Source organism: Pseudochaenichthys georgianus, chromosome 17 (assembly GCF_902827115.2).
Source record: "Pseudochaenichthys georgianus chromosome 17, fPseGeo1.2, whole genome shotgun sequence".
NCBI lineage: Eukaryota > Metazoa > Chordata > Actinopteri > Perciformes > Channichthyidae > Pseudochaenichthys > Pseudochaenichthys georgianus.
The window spans coordinates 20,062,288-20,080,162 of record NC_047519.1 but is presented as its reverse complement, the minus strand read 5'-3'; the positions used below and the strand labels follow the sequence as shown (position 1 = coordinate 20,080,162).

Here is a 17,875-nt window from a genome sequence, read left to right as displayed (position 1 = left end):
AGACCTGCGCAGACCTGCGCAGTTGCGATCAACGTCTTGCTAGTGCGTTGCATGATGGTTAGTCATTTTGTCCGACTTGCTCTGGAGGCCCGCCCACATGAGACTTTGAAATATCGCGGGACAAAGACGCCCGCAGCCTTGAGAGTGAGGCGAGGCGAGTTGGCACAGTTGCTCTCCACGAGCTGCGGAAGCTAAATGCTTGATGGGAAACGGCTCGCTGGTATCTCGAGCTGAGCGCTCATTGGTGGTTTTTACCACGTGCTGCTGATGAAGCTCTCCAATTGGCTGGCAAAAGTTTGTTGTTGTTTTGTGTCCGTTTTACGTCTTTGGGTTTCCTATTTTATTTTGTAAAGTGTTCACCCCCGTTTCCTGCCTGTTTGCTTTCTGTCGGTTTCCCTCTCTGATTACGCAATTGTGTTCACCTGGTACCTATGTGTTTTCTCCTCCCTCCTCACCTGTCTCGTGTTTATGTGATTAGTTCTGGGTGTATTTAAGTTGTGTGTTTTCTGTCTCTCTTTGTCGGGTTGTCTTGTGTATTGGCTTGTCCACGGTGAGTGTTCTGTTCTGTCATTGTCCTTATAGCCTTGAAATAAAGGAATTTCACGTAAATCTGCATGTGGGTCCTACCTGCTTCACACACCGTAACATTACAACCCGACCACAAATGGACCCAGCAGATGATCCATGGGAGGTTGAATTGCAGCATTTAACCTTCTATCTGGCTTGCTGCTTCGATTGGTGGAAGGGAGCGTCCAGTGTTCGGCAGAAGAGGGCCGCTCTGGTAGAGGCGCTCTGGTTGGCAGCAGAGAAACCATGTTTCGTTGAGTTCTTACCTGACTGGATTTTGGACTTCCTTCAAGCATGTGATTCCCGGCCTGCTAGCCCTAGGCATGCTAGCTCCATGTCTCCCAATTCCCAATCTGGCACCATACGCCTTGGTGGGTTCCGCCTGAAGTCAACCCGTGCTTCTGCCCCAGTTCCTGCTCCTGTCCAGGAGTCGTATTCCGGAACTCGTCTGGCTTATGGAGGTCCACGGAGTATTCAGGCGGCTGCTAAGAGGAGTCGTCGCAAGGCCAGGCTAGCAGCCCGAGCCCCAACAGCCATGGTTCCGGCTCCAGTGCCGGCCCCTGCAGCCATGGTTCCAGCCTCAGTCCTGGCCCCAACAGCCATGGTTTCGACTCCAGCCCCTCGTCTCCGGCCGACGCCAGCTCCCCGTGTCCTGTCGGCGTACCGGCCGACTCCAGCACCTCGTCTCCTGCTGGCTCTCCAGCCGACGCCAGCTCCCCGAGTCCTGTCAGCATACCGGCCGACTCCAGCACCTCGTCTCCTGCTGGCTCTCCAGCGACGCCAGCTCCCCGAGTCCTGTCAGCATACCGGCCGACTCCGGCACCTCGTCTCCTGCTGGCTCTCCAGCCGACGCCAGCTCCACGAGTCCAGTCAGCATACCGGCCGACTCCAGCCCCCCGTGTTCTGTTGGCGAACCAACTCTCTCAAGTCACCACTCCAGTTCCCTCTCGAGTCTCCTCTCGAGTCCCCTCTCGAGTCTCCTTTCAAGTCACCCCTCCAGTTCCCTCTCAAGCTACCTCTCAAGTCCCTCCTCTAGTCCCTCCTCTAGTCCCCTCTGGAGTCCCCTCTCCAGTTCCCTCCTTTAGTCCCTCCACTGGTCCCTCCTCGAGTCCCCTCTCTAGTTCGCCTCTCGAGTCCCCTCTCAAGTTCCCTTCTCTAGTCCCTCCTCTAGTCTCTCCTCTAGTCCCCTCTGGAGACCCCTCTCCAGTTCCCTCCTTTAGTCCCTCCTCAAGTCCCCTCTCTAGTTCCCCTCTCGCGTCTCCTCTCGAGTTTCGTTCTCTAGTTCCTCCTCTGGTCCCTTCTGTAGTCCCTTCTCTAGTCCCTTCCCTAGTCCCTCCTCAGGTCACTTTCCTAGTCCCTTCTCTAGTCCCTTCTCTAGTCCCATCTAAAGTCCCTTCTCTAGTCCCATCTAAAGTCCCTACTGAAGTGCTGTTGGAGGTCCCGCAGACTACTCTTCTGCCGGGGGTCTTGCCAACCCCAGGTCCTGTGCCGTTGGAGGTCCCGCAGACTACTCTTCTGCCGGGGGTCCTGCCAACCCCATGTCCTGTGCCGTTGGAGGTCCCGCCGACTGCTCTCCTGCCGGGGGTCCTGCCAACCCTGTGTCCTGTCCCGTTGGAGGTCCCGCCGCCTACTCTCCTCCCGGGGGTCCTGCTAACTCTTAGTCCTGTGCCGTTGGAGGCCCCGCCGACTACTCTCCTGTCGGGGGTCCTGCCAACCCTTTGTCCTGTCCCGTTGGGGGTCCCGCCGTCTACTCTCCTGCCGGGGGTCCTGCCAGCTCCTTGTCCTGTTTCGTTGGAGGTCCCGCCGACTACTCTCCTGCCGGGGGTCCTGCCAACCCTTTGTCCTGTGCCGTTGGAGGCCCCACCGACTCCTCTCCTGCCGGGGGTCCTGCCAACTCTTAGTCCTGTGCCGTTGGAGGCCCCGCCGACTACTCTCCTGCCGGGGGTCCTGCCAACCCTTTGTCCTGTCCCGTTGGGGGTCCCGCCGTCTGCTCTCCTGCCGGGGGTCCTGCCAACCCTTTGTCCTGTGCTGTTGGAAGCCCCGCCGACTGCTCTCCTGCCGGGGGTCCTGCCAATCCCGTGTCCTGGTCCTCTTCCGTGGGGGATCCTGCCGAGGCCTGTCCCACCAGCTCCGACACCGGGTCCTGCCCGGCGTCCGGCACTGTCCCGTCAGCGCCTTCCTGCCCGGCCTGCGGAGCTGTCTGGTCTTCGCCCTCGGGCCCGGCCCCCTGACTCTTCCTGCTGCTGCCTTCGCCCCTCCATGGTCCCCACCTTGGACTCTGTCTTGCCCCCGGGCCGTCCGCCCGAGTCCCCCATTTTGGACTCCGCCTTACCCCCGGGCCGTCCGCCCGAGACCCCTTCCTGGTCCTCTGCCTTGCCCCCGGGCCGTCCGCCCGAATCCCCCTTTTTGGACTCTGCCTTACCCCCATGCCGTCCGCCCGAGACCCCTTCCTGGTCCTCTGCCTTGCCCCCGGGCCGTCCGCCCGAGACCCCTTCCTGGTCCTCTGCCTTGCCCCTGGGGCGGTCAGTTCAGTCCCGTCCTCCTGACCCCCTCCTCCCACCCTGGTGGCTTAGTGATGACCTTATTTATTGAATACATCATTTAAAATGGCAAGATTAAATCAAATTACATCCATGTTGTACACATCATAAAGCTTAAAGTGGCAGCTAAAGAATTAACACAGCAGCAGGTCTGTTCAATTCATGCTCATGAAGCTTCATGTGTGCGGATCTGAAGGGACTGATCATTTGTAGCCTGTCCACCTATCAGTTTTGCAAACATTAAAAGGGAGGAGCATTTCTAATTATGGAACCCAGTCACTGGTGTGGTTCCTCATCATGACTGAATTAACAAACCTATATAAAGCAATAGTGATCACCTTTGTCTACAGTGGGTAAAATGGAATTTGTGGTGCTTACACTGCGTGATGGACAGGAGACATCACTGTAAGAGTCTCACAAGACATTTCCCAAAGACTACAAAATGGTGAGTAAACAACTAAATTGCATTCCAACAATCTGGATATGATTTTAAATTATGTAAATTATTTTTCAGATAACAGTTTAGCAGCTGCACTTATGCAGCAAGCAAGGGCTGCAACAAATGCACAAGGTAATCTATCATTTAAATCAAAAATGGTATTGTCTTTTAATGCAAATCAAACAAATGACATATTCATGTTTATTGTAAACAAATATTTAATTTTCTCTCAATCACAGTCCCTTTAGATCATGTCATTCTCCATACAATACATGTGGGATTTCTATTGCATCCACTTCATCTGCAACGAAAAACGCCAACGCAATTTCCGCCATTGCAAACCCAGCCAGTCAAGCCGACTCTGAGTCCGAGCTGTCCGACTTAAGACGAGCATTTTGACACCTCCCCCGGCTGCGATCGGCTACTCTCGTCTACTTTCGAGGCGAGCCGCAATGTGTCTCAAACAAGCCTACTGTGCCAACTCGCCTCGCCTCGCTCTCAAGGCTGCGGGCGTCTTTGTCCCACGAGATTTCAAAGTCTCATGTGGGCGAGCCTCCAGAGCAAGTCGGACAAAATAGAGGCTTCTCAATACTCAAATTTCCCCTCCTCGACTCCTCGACTCCTCGGTCCTCCGGTAGTGACCCGGAAATGAATTTCAGCGCGCCATTTTGAAGGACGTCTCATTTCTCTAAATGCACACCGAGGACCGAGGATCGAGCATCGAGGAGGCTCTCTGGAGGAGCTATAACCGAGGATACACTGATGGTTCCTCCACGGCTCCTCCGCGGATGCATTTCCGGGAACGGTGGAGGCGTGACGCACGGCCGGACTTATCTCAGCCAATGACAGCTCTGCATGCATCCCCTGGATATTATTTGAGAACCTGCTCTCATCGCAACGCGATGTTTACAGTGAGAACAGCTGTGAGGTCCTGCAGAAAGCAGAGCAGTGTGTAAAATATATATCACTCAGTATAACAGGCCTACTCTCTTTATTTGCTTTAGTTTAGTAGATATCTACAAAGAGTCCATATTTTTCTAAAACCATTTAGTGCTTCACATAATAAAATACACAACGGCTGTAGCCTGATTATGCTTTAGCAGCTGTAGGTGTGTGTGGTACAGTATGTAGGTGTGTGTTGTACAGTGTGTAGGTGTGTGTTGTACAGTGTGTAGGTGTGTGTTGTACAGTGTGTAGGTGCGTGTGTTGTACAGTGTGTAGGTGTGTGTGTTGTACAGTGTGTAGGTGTGTGTTGTACAGTGCGCAGATGCCGCGGACAGACGGGTCTCAGTTGGTTTGATGTCCTTACTTTTAATACTTGCAAATACAACTTTTGGCCCGTAATTTCAATTCCCCATTTCAGCGACCAGAGAGAGGGGGGGGGGGGGGCGTATATCCAGTCTCTGACTGTGTTACGTTATTATGAGAGTGCTCTCATACTTTAAATTGTATATATTTATATAAATATATTTGTGTGTGTCCGCATCTGTAGCCTGTTGTCTCATTATACCGCACTCTCAATGAATTCAAATAAAATATGTGGGGGAACAATGTTCAGCTGATCTAACAGAGATTATAAAATATGACAAAACACTCGACAGCTGTTGCCACGTCATAATGAACGGACGTCGCTTTAATATGACCGCTCAGAGGAGAGGAGTTCTCATTTCTTTAAACGTCTGCTACTTCCCCTCCTCTCTCCTCGGTTCCCCTCCTCGGTCCTCCGCTCGCATCTCCTGTGGGCGGGTCTAAGTCTCGAGGAGGGGAGTCGAGGAGGGGAGTCGAGGAGGGGAAATTTGAGTATTGAGAAGCCTCTAATGACTAACCATCATGCAACTCACTAGCAAGACGTTGATCGCAACTGCGCAGGTCTGCGCAGGTTTTGCTTGTCTCAAACAAGCCTAGTCCCATCCCGTCACATGTTGATGGACGGTCAGGGCCCCTCCCCGTCGCTATATTACGTACAGGGTACCCCTTTCCCGTCATTTTCTACGGGCAGGGCGTCCCATAGACCTTCATTGCGGACACAGCGGACCCCTTGCCGTCAGGCTTCTACGGGCAGGGCGTCCCATGGACCTTCATAATGCCTATTTTAAGGTTCATTTGGCCATTAAAATGCGTTTTGATCTCATTTTATGCGAGTAATGAGTTTTTATTTCTGATTATTTGTGCAGTGCAGTACACATGTACATGATGTTTAGTTTGCTAGTTATGACGAAGATTACTTCATGAATGTGTACACATTCATGGTTGCTAAGGTGGTTGCTATGGACGCTGCAACAGCTCCCAGACCACGTGATCAACAACAATGGCCGACCCTTCGTGTTATTCCCCGGTGGAAAATGCCTATTTTAAGGTTCATTTGGCCATTAAAATGCGTTTTGATGTCATTGTATGCGAGTAATGAGTTTTTATTTCTGATTATTTGTGCAGTACATGTACATGATGTTTAGTTTGCTAGTTATGACGAACATTACCTTACGTCTGTGAGGAAAATACATGGGGCTCAGAGCCTCGTATTTTTTAAATCTTTTTTTCCTTCTAATTTGTTATTCTTTTCAAAATAACACACTGTTATTTACTCACCAATAACACACAATTATCCTTGCTTTTATTTATTGGTTTAATTCCATAATCTCGGTCTTTTTTGGTGTCCGTCAGGAACTGAATTTCAAAATAAAAATAACCGGAAACAGACGTAGGCCTATAAGGGACAGTTCGAGCATCATTGCGATTGTCAAAATGTTTGAGTTTAGGATGGCCGAAGACACTACACTACCCAGAATCCCCAGCTATCGTTTAGGACTACTGTCCCCGTGATTACTTTTCAAGGTCTGGGATTGGATGTTGGAGTGGCAGTGCGCCAAGGTTACAGCGTCAAACAGCTGTTTGAAATGGAACGAAACCACGCCAGACTATCCAAAACTGGAATCGAACGCCCCCCAGAACTACACACTACACTATTGTGTTTCGCAAAATGTTCTATGGGACGTCTCTACTGAACGTTTTCGTTTTTCCCAAAATTAGAAGTTGCCAGTATTAAACACATTGGTGTTATCAAATGTAAAACATATAATTAATAAATGGGTAAAAATCGCTGTCCATAATGCGCAGCATCAATATACATCATTGATACTTTGTAATTCTACTCCACTACAATTCAGAGGTTAACCTGGTATTTTTACTCCACTACACTTATTTGAGTTACTTTGCAGATTCTGATTAATGATGTGAAATATAAACAACCCTTAAATCAGACTTTAGTTACACCCGAGTAAAATTCAGGGAAGGTGATTGTCAAGTGCCAACAATCAGGAGAGATATTTGATAGTTGGTGCTTGAGAAGACTAAACATGTATCTGCAATTGACATTAATGGAAACGAGTAATAAAGTATATTAATTACTCGTTATTCTCTACTAATAGTAAATTAAAGACTGTATATTATGGCTATTTTGCACATCCCTTTCAAGATTTCAAGATGTTAAAGGTGTATTGACATATCATTTACACAACTACGGTGTAGTTATGCAATGAATGAAAAACTTGGGTCACAGGTCCCTCAACAGTGCATTACAAGACATCTATCAATATGTGTGTACCTCCACCATTAAACTGTCATATTCTGCACATTTCTTATTCTATCTACATACATAAGAGTATAATCCATATGTATAATATTAGTTAAAATAAGTGCTTCAACATAGTTAACATTGCAGGAAAGCAATATATTAGACGTTAAGTACTTTGTATTTATCTATAGATAGATACCCCCAACGTTTTTTTCTTATTTAAAAGAAGACCTTAATCTGTTATTTAATGTTTAAATAAAGGTTAATTCGTTTTTCTGTTTTGCACCTCCTCCTATTAATATCTTTGTACATCCTGCACTAAACTGTTTTATTGAAGAGATCACTTATAGTATCTTCTTGATTTTTTTATATTCTATATTTCTATCAAAGACCTTCTACTTTCCCCCTATGAAAGTATATGTACTCTTAATATTTTTTTAATCAAATATAACACATAAAAACAATAATTCAATAACGTGCTTTAACCACTAGGCACACAAGGTACACACAGACATTTGTATGTACAACATCTGAAGATGTGTAGTTTTATTCATGCTTTCACATAATTTTACAGCATATTGCTATACTATTTCAGACTCAGTATTTACATTCTCACATTCAAAATTCAATCCAAATCAATAATATCTTAAAAAACTACAAGTCCTTTTATATCAGCTGTGCACCGTTATAGTGTAAATATAATCTATCTATGAATTAGATCAAATGTAAAAGTCAGCCGAATTAGTGTTGATACTGCAAGGAGACGTATTGTGTGAAGAGAAATTGAGAAGTTTTTTAATTGTTGATATATTTATGATCCACGTCAAGTATTCAGTTTCGGCGGCATTTCTTCAGTTTTTCCAAAGGTCTTCTCATCAGGGCGCTATAAATAAAGAACTACGGCAGATCTGTAATATGTAATGCAGCCGAACGTGTATTACAATGCCGTTATGTGATGGCTTTCAAAGAGAAAAGCAAGAGCACTCGGAATTAAGTATTATTTTATTCTTTTCAAATGTTTTCCGGATTTCATATAATATAAACACCAAATCCCAGCATGCATTGCGGCTAAAACCTCCAATCAGCGTAGCTGAGAATCTTGGGTAATCGCTCGAAATGCCCACGTCTGTTTCCGGTTATTTTTATTTTGAAATTCAGTTCCTGACGAACGCCAAAAAAGACCGAGATTATGGAATTAAACCAATAAATAAAAGCAAGTATAATTGTGTGTTATTGGTGAGTAAATAACAGTGTGTTATCTTGAAAAGAATAACAAATTAGAAGGAAAAAAAGATTTAAAAAATACGAGGCTCTGAGCCCCATGTATTTTCCTCACATACGTAAGGTAATCTTCGTCATAACTAGCAAACTAAACATCATGTACATGTACTGCACAAATAATCAGAAATAAAAACGCATTTTAATGGCCAAGTGAACCTTAAAATAGGCATTTTCCACCGGGGAATAACACGAAGGGTCGGCCATTGTTGTTGATCACGTGGTCTGGGAGCTGTTGCAGCGTCCATAGCAACCACCTTAGCAACCATGAATGTGTACACATTCATGAAGTAATCTTCGTCATAACTAGCAAACTAAACATCATGTACATGTACTGCACAAATAATCAGAAATAAAAACTCATTACTCGCATAAAATGAGATCAAAACGCATTTTAATGGCCAAATGAACCTTAAAATAGGCATTATGAAGGTCCATGGGACGCCCTGCCCGTAGAAACCTGACGGGCAAGGGGTCCGCTGTGTCCGCAATGAAGGTCTATGGGACGCCCTGCCCGTAGAAAATGACGGGAAAGGGGTACCCTGTACGTAATATAGCGACGGGGAGGGGCCCTGACCGTCCGTCACATGGGAGTGAGAACGTGTTGGTGACACTGGGGCTGAAGTCGAATAGTCCATTTAGCTTAGGAACCTTCCTAAAGGAGTGAAATGACCCGGAAGTCCCTCAGTGGCAGCCATGATAAGTGCCGTTCGAATTCTCTAGAATGATGAGAATGATAGGAAAGGAGGTTTCAAACTTCCTTTATAACCTCCTTTAGCTTAGGAACCACTGGACCTCCCTAACCGACAGGAGAAGCGAAAATGCTGCCCCACAATGCCTTGCAGCCGCAGCATTTGCCGTCACTCGAGTCTCGGCCGTTCACGGAAACAACCGATTATGACCGAGAAATGATATCATGAAAGTTACGGTGCTTATTAAGCATTTTAAAACATAGGTGGTAAGTTGCCAAAGTGCTTTGTTTTGAACGTTCATCAGTATTATAATCAAAAAGAGAAATATGAACGTTAGTTTTCACTGAAATTATCAAATAAAGTCAACATTTCAGTCTTTACTGAGCTGTGTGGGGTTTGTTCAACTTTTAAAAGATGTTTGAATGGTGATATACACAGTGATAGATGTTAAGGACTAATGTTTATAATAAATACATTTGTATTGATTTTAAGATCTTTAGTTCATACAATCATATGTATTGGGATCATTTGTATTAATGTGGACCGGAGGGAGAGGGTGACGAGCAGAAGTTTCACTTTCCTTTTTTATTTCAATTCCAACTTTGGTAATGAAGAATATGTTTCTCTGTTGTCCACGTTCATAAAGCAAAGCAGCAGCGTCAGAGCACGGTGCAGAGTCTCTAGATGAGTTTACAGTAGTCCCTCGTTCTTATTAAACATCCATGTTGTAGTCCGCTGTATAGAAAACGGTGGTTTCCATAGTTTCCCCACAGCAGCAGACACACACAATGACGTCCGCTGGCGCATCATAAACACGTCGGATAGTGAAAGTGCATTCGGATTCTCTAAAGTACCGCAGTCTCTTCTCCTAAGTCCTTTTGAATTCTCCTGTCCACTATCCCTTAACCCCGTGACGTTTGCCTCAGAGGTCAAGGAATAGACGATAGGGTTAGAATTTAGGAGCTGATCTTTGGACTATTCGACTTCAGCCCCGCATTTGTTTTCGGAAGATATTATGATAGTGACGTTCGTTCCGGTGCACGTCCGACAGCATTTAACACTACATCGAGATTAAGATAATTTATTTTGGGAACACCCGCATATGCTACCTATGGAGTTAGCCAGATGTGTGTAAATTACTGTTCATGGTCATTTGAAGAAAAATGCCGGTGTCGGACAGACACAAACACAGAGCAGAGCGCACACACACACACACACACACACACACACACACACACACACACACACACACACACACACACACACACACACACACACACACACACACACACACACACACACACACACACACACACACACACATCATGCGCCTTGGTGACTGGACATCTCCTTCATAAAACTAATAAAAGGGGGAGTAATCGGGCAGTTCGATGTGTGTAGAGATGTGTGTAGAGCATAGACTGTATATATAAAAGTGTAGAGGTGTGTGTGGTTAAAGGCCCTGACACACCAGGCCGATTTCAGCCGATTTCGGCCGTTTTCGTTAGTCGTTGTTCGTTTATACATTTTAAGAATGGCGTTTATATTTTTTGAGAATGAGTTCTTATTTGATTTAATGTATTGGGGTCTACAACAGATGATACAAATGTTTGTGTCAGTAAATGTGTATACTACTAACAGAGGCGGGGGTGTTTGTGAACACAACGGGGACAGAGCTGCTGTCAGACGATCAGCTGTGCGGCGTCATCACGTGACGCCCCGGAGGAAAGGACGTCCCATTGCTCTTAAAACTAATTTCCCTGCTTCTCGTGGTTTCCTTGGTTGCGTTCCGATAATTCAAAAATCAGCTCCTAAATTCTAACCCTATCTCCTATTCCTTGACCTCTGAGTGAAACGTCACGGGGTTAAGGGATAGTGGATAGGAGAATTCAAAAGGACTTAGGAGAAGAGACTGCGGTACTTTAGAGAATCCGAATGCACTTTCAGTGTTTTTATGATGCGCCAGCGGACGTCATAAATGTGCGTCTACTGCTGTGGGGAAACTATGGAAACTACAGTTTTCTATACAGCGGACTACAACATGGATGTACAATAAGAACGAGGGACTACTGTAAACTCATCTAGAGACTCTGCACCGTGCTCTGATGCTGTTGTTTTATGCTTTATGAACGTGGACAACAGAAAACATATTCTTCATGACCAAAGTTGGAATTGAAATAAAAAAGAAAAGTGAAACTTATGCTCATCACCCTCTCCCTCCGGTCTACATTAATACAAATTATCCCAATACGTATGATTGTTTGAAAATATCTTAAACTAAATACAAATGTATTTATTATAAACATTAGTCCTTAACATCTATCACTGTGTATATCACCATTCAAACATCTTGAGTTGAACAAACTCCACACAGCTCAGTGAAATGTTGACTTTATTTGATCATTTCAGTAAAAACTAACGTTCATATTTCTCTTTTTGATTATAATACTGATGAACGTTCAGAAAAAAGCACTTTGGCAACTTACCACATACGTTTTAAAATGCTTAATAAGCACCGTAACTTTCATGATATCATTTCTCGGTCATAATCGGTTGTTTCCGTGAACGGCCGACTGTTGAGTGACGGCCAATGCTGCAATGCATTGTGGGGCAGCATTTTCTCCTCTCCTTTCGGTTAGGGACGTCCAGAGCTATTTAATAGAAGAGTTACGACACCGGAAGTCCAAAAACGGTTATCGTCACGTGGTTCATGTAGACGAGGGATCGTTCCCCGGAAGTTCATGGCGGGCAATGTGAATGCATTGATAACAGGAGATAGAACTACGATTTTTGTTAATTATTAGTGAATAAAGGTTTTGATTTGCAATATTTATATACAACAAATCGATATGTGTATGTATTTACATCAATATGTTTTCAAAAATAAAATCGAATTTGCTAATATTAAGTGATAATATTAGGATTAGTGTGAACAACTAGTTTACATGTTACTAACAGTGCCTTGGTTAAAGAGCCTGTTGCTGTTTATTTATAGCTTTGAATTCTTTCAAACCAATATTATCTTCTTAAACTTGTATGGTAGTCAGGAGGATCACTTTCTAATGTTTATTGATACATTTAGAGGGAGGGGATCTAAAGTAATGCTTTAAAATTCAGATTAGATTAATTTCTACCATTTTCTTAAATTCATGGTAGTTTCAGTAATCCCCTGGTAATTGAGGACACAAGTTATCTAAATGACTAATGTCGTCTTTATGGCTTTCAGAAAGGACAGGAGACCGACAGGATATGATGATGATGATGATGATGATGATGATGATGATGTTAAATGTGTTGCTTTAGGAACTTCCATTGCAAATACATGGAATTCAATAAACATAGAAGAGCATATCATGCAGTTTGTCGGTGCCTTTTCCTCCGTGTTGTCCTGGTTTGCTGTGCTGCCTCCTAGTCGCCACCATGGTTTGATGTGCTGCCTGGGGATGCTCAAATCTCTCAGAGAAAGGAGTACGAATGTACGGCTTCCCCACTGACACAGAGCGGAGGAAAAAATGGCTGGCTCAAGTCAGCAGGAGCAATTTCACGACCAACAGCAACAAAATATGTGATTTATATACAAACACTGCATTTGCACTTTTTCACAAAACAAAAACCACACCATTGGGAAAGCTTAATGTTTTGTTTAATACAAAAAAACAGGGAAAGGCTTGAAAAACACAGAGTTGAGACTCAGGGTGCAGGGTGAGGGTCTCAGTGCAGGTATTCAGGCTCCATTGAACCCCCCTCTGGTTCTTGTGCTGAGAGAGGGAGCAACAGACAGGAGAAAGGGTTATACACACCTATATAGCACACCTATTGCCTTGGGGAGATAACGTGTTTACTTATATAAAACGGTAGTATTAAACGTACCTTGTGTTTTCACTCTCACTTAAGTCCCTCTCCCTTTGCCATCAATCCAGAATCAGCTGGGCTGCAACATTATACAGACAGGTAATAATCAACAGAATCACAAGGACACAATATGGCTCTGCTAAAAACACTCACTCTTACACGCACCAAAGTTATATTTATCTAATATTTAACTCCCTCCACCCCCGCATACAATCCCGTTTAGAAGCCCCTCTTCTCTAATTCAACATGTTGGACGAAATGACATAGAGAGAACGGAATTTACAATTAAAAGGCTGTTCAACGTGTGTTGCTAACTTGCTTCGGTATGCTAGCTTAATCTGTTATCTGTAAACGTTCCCTAAATCTACTAATTTAGGGATAATCCACTGACATCCTTTAATACACATGTTCATTTGAATCAGATGTACTGATAATATCCGCAATATACATCTTTAAACTTCTTCTTACCTTTAAAAGTCCGTCACGGACGGTCTATTATGCTGCAACTCCACAGCTCTGCCAGCCTTGGCGCTAACTTCCGGGGAACGATTGACAGGATCCACGATCCGCCATTGCTGTAAAAAAGTGGTCCATTGGAGTGAACGGAGATGTCGTAACTCTTCTATTAAATGGCTCTGGGGACGTCCAGTGGTTCCTAAGCTAAAGGAGGTTATAAAGGAAGTTTGAAACCTCGGCTGCAGTCGGATAGTTTAAAAATCAGCTCCTAAGTTCTAACCCTATCGTCTATTCCTTGACCTCTGAGTGAAACGTCACGGGGTTAAGGGATAGTGGATAGGAGAATTCAAAAGGACTTAGGAGAAGAGACTGCGGTACTTTAGAAAATCCGAATGCACTTTCACTATCCGACGTGTTTATGATGCGCCAGCGGACGTCATTGTGTGCGTCTGCTGCTGTGGGGAAACCATGGAAACCACAGTTTTCTATACAGCGGACTACAACATGGATGTTTAATAAGAACGAGGGACTACTGTGAACTCATCTAGAGACTCTGCACCGTGCTCTGATGCTGCTGCTTTGCTTTATGAACGTGGACAACAGAGAAACATATTCTTCATGACCAAAGTTGGAATTGAAATACAAAAGGAAAGTGAAACTTCTGCTCGTCCCCCTCTCCCTCCGGTCCACATTAATACACATGATCCCAATAGGCCTACGTATGATTGTATGAACTAAAGATCTTAAAATCAATACAAATGTATTTATTATAAACGTTAGTCCTTAACATCTATCACTGTGTATATCACCATTCAAACATCTTTTAAAAGTTGAACAAACCCCACACAGCTCAGTAAAGACTGAAATGTTGACTTTATTTCATAACTTCAGTGAAAACTAACGTTCATATTTCTCTTTTTGATTATAATACTGATGAACGTTCAAAACAAAGCACTTTGGCAACTTACCACCTACGTTTTAAAATGCTTAATACGCACCGTAACTTTCATGATATCATTTCTCGGTCATAATCGGTTGTTTCCGTGAACGGCCGACTGTTGAGTGACGGCAAATGCTGCGGCTGCAAGGCATTGTGGGGCAGCATTTTCGCTTCTCCTGTCGGTTAGGGAGGTCCAGTGGTTCCTAAGCTAAAGGAGGTTATAAAGGAAGTTTGAAACCTCCTTTCCTATCATTCTCATCATTCTAGAGAATTCGAACAGCACTTATCATGGCTGCCACTGAGGGACTTCCGGGTCATTTCACTCCTTTAGGAAGGTTCCTAAGCTAAATGGACTATTGGAACGCAACCCTTGTGTCTCTCCATGCTTCCCTGGTGGGAGGGACTAGTCGCAGGGAAACGACGCAAGTGAGGGACGCAAGGAATCCTTTTAACCGAAGTGAGAAGGACCCCTGGTAGTGACCATTGTCCCCCTGCCCGATCGGTACTGCGCATGTGCGAGGTGGTCCGCCATATTGGACAACTCCGGACGGCAACCCAAGATGGACACTTGACACAGTGGCTTTTAGCAAAGCTCAAAAAGAAAAACCGAGAGAGATGAGTTATTGTTATGACAACGTGACTTCACTATTATTTAACAACTCTTTGTATTGGGTTCTTTTATTTGGGGTTAAGTACATTGTCAGAATAAGTGAGAAATGAATTTAACTTCTGTTAGACAGCCATATGCCATACATGTTTGCATACATTCACAGTAAATATTTAGTCAGTATGGCTTCAGCCCACGATCTGCCATTGCTGTAAACAAGTGGTCCATTGGAGTGAACGGAGATGACGTAACTCTCTGGTGCAAGGTATAGTCAGTGACGTCACGTCCTTGACGCACTGCAGACAACATTGCCCTCTGCAGGACACAATGAGCAAGGGCGCACATAATGGTACAACATTTAACAATATCCAAGCAACAGAGCTTCATTTAGCATGATACTTGTGTGGGTTGTACATGAAACCACTTGGTAATATATAAAAATGTATATGTTGAAGCCTGTTATGATCAATTGTGAGTTAAAACTTTATCTAAAAAGTAAAGCTGATGATGGATTACTGTGGTGGAGTTAAAATAACAATAGCCTATTTCTTTTTGAAATGTGATGGAGTAAAAGGATAGTAACTGTGATCATGTTAAGTAGCCCACAACTAACTAAAACGTATAATACTTGAAGGAAAGGTGTAAAATGTTCCCATAAATACCAATATCACACACTACAACACCCCTTTTTGTTAAATACCAACCATGTGTGTATATATATATATATATATATATATATATATAATCCTCAACCCTGAAAAATGCTTGAGGGTGGGATTCATAGAAACATCTTTTGGGGGGGGGGGCATTTTATGACAGGCCTGGCTATCACAATATGCTCCCCCTTGCTATCATACAAAATAAAAGTGTCACATTCATGAAACTTGCTCCATGTATTGGTAGGCTACCAGTCCTAGAACCATACCCTGAAAATTGCTTGATGGTGGGATTCATAGAAACATCTTTTGGGGGGGGGGCATTTTATGACAGGCCAAACAATAGTTGCATTGGTTGAAATGACAGTGGACAGTTAATGATGGTTCCTTCAGGGCATTATGTGCATCCAGGGCACAAGTACGGTTGATCCACTGGAGGCCTTTGTACACATTGGTGGTGGTAACACCGCTGACAAATGTCACAGGAAATCTGAGAAAACAATAAATACTTATAAATAAGGTATGCACATATAGGCGGCGCGTAAGGCTCAGGTTTGGGAAGGCTTTACCTGACGCTGCCCGCCTCCGGCGTCTATAGAAAAGAGATCAACTCAGTGAAAGCACCGCCTGCTGACTAATCAGAGCTCAGTGTGCGGAGTTTAAATCTATCAAGTCATATTACACAATAAAGGAAATACAGTTTAAACTGCTGTATGCAGAGAAGACGCCGACGTGTCGCACTTATCATTCATATCACATTCAATCAGATCATCGATCATATAATATCATAGCCTATATTATCTCCTTATCTGAGTCAGCTGAGCCGTATCTGGCCGTGCAACACTCAGTGTCACATACTGTAGGCCAGGGCTATTCAACTTCATTAGCAAGTGGGCCAAATAGGAAAATCACAGGGGGTTTGTGGGCCACACAATACTTTGTCAAGGAATCACTACAAATAACTCTTGCTTACAGTAGTGTTAATAGATACTAATACATTAAATGAACTAGTCAAGTGCATCCTTTTTTTTTACTTTAATTGTATCAACATAAATCATTACAGAAAGCAACCAGTCCATAAAAAGTAGGAAAGCTTTGGTTACAAGGCTTGACACAAACGTGCAAAATGTTGCATCTTTAAAATTAAGGAGACATGAGGTTTTTTCCCCAACAGTTCCATGTCCACTAATGTACAAAACAAGATGAATATAATACAACAGTATTCATCACATTAACAGTAAGTAGCCCTGTGTATAATATCCTCAACACTTCCAAGCATACATAAGGTGCTTTGAAGACAACACAAGTCCATCAAATGTAATACTAAATGCAAATAGAATAAAACAATAGCCATCAGACTCACAATAACATTCATATCTTGGAAACATTTTTACAATTTTTGAAACAGTAAGTAGGCTTGTTTGAATGACCATAAAAACTGATCTGCATACATACCATGCATCAGACTTCTGTCATGTTTAGCCTGTTTGAGTCAGTGAGAGAAATTACACTGCCTTGATTTAGCTATTTCAGCATAGTTTGGCTCATAAGTAGTAAGAGCAATCCTGAGACACTCATGCAACTTCTCATTGGTCATGGAGCAGCGTGCCCTTGTTTTGATGGCATTCAAATGAGAAAAGCTAGACTCACAAGTATAGGTAGATCCAAACATTGTCAGTATAAGCAAGGCCACCTTCCTCATTGTGGGGTACTGATACTGGCTAACATGGTTAGACCAAAAGTCCACTACACCCTCAGACTGCAGGAGCTGTTTTAAAGCAAAGGAAGACTGCACATCAACCAGCTCCATCTGAAAGAGGCTCTCATCAATGCAAGATATTACCTCTTTTACTTTTACACAGAAGTCTGCATCAGGCTTGATGGAAAACGGGTCACGGGCAAACTGCAATACCTCAATTGGAATGCTGAAGCCTTGGAATCTGTCAGTAAAGTTATCAGTCAATGTTGTCATGAAGTCTGTCATGACTGGCGTTATGTTTGCTCCAGATGATGTGGTCATAAATGCAGGGAGTTTTGGGAAGTGCAGCAGTTTTGTCGTCATTAGGTCTGTTTTGAAGATCGTTAGCTTTGTCTTGAAGGCACAAAGTCTTTCAACCAAATCAGCGATAGACTTTTCGCGACCCTGCAGTTCGCAATTCAAAGTGTTCAAGTGTCCAAAAAAGTCACACAGAAAGTAAACATCTGCCATAAACTGTTCATCTAACATGCGCTCCAAGAGGTTTGGAGCTCGTTTGTAGCTCGTTTGTGCTTACTGTA

General features: G+C 43.9%; 1 long non-coding RNA gene across 1 annotated transcript; it reads right to left on the bottom strand.

Moving 5' to 3' along the window:
* Positions 1–12,713: 12,713 nt before the first annotated feature.
* On the bottom strand, positions 12,714–14,614 carry LOC139435574 (uncharacterized). The gene is made up of 3 exons (XR_011644806.1): positions 13,408–14,614; positions 12,958–13,018; positions 12,714–12,845 (listed from the first exon to the last, which is right to left on the bottom strand). It is a non-coding gene; the product is annotated as an uncharacterized lncRNA (long non-coding RNA).
* Between the last annotated feature and the right edge of the window lie 3,261 nt (positions 14,615–17,875).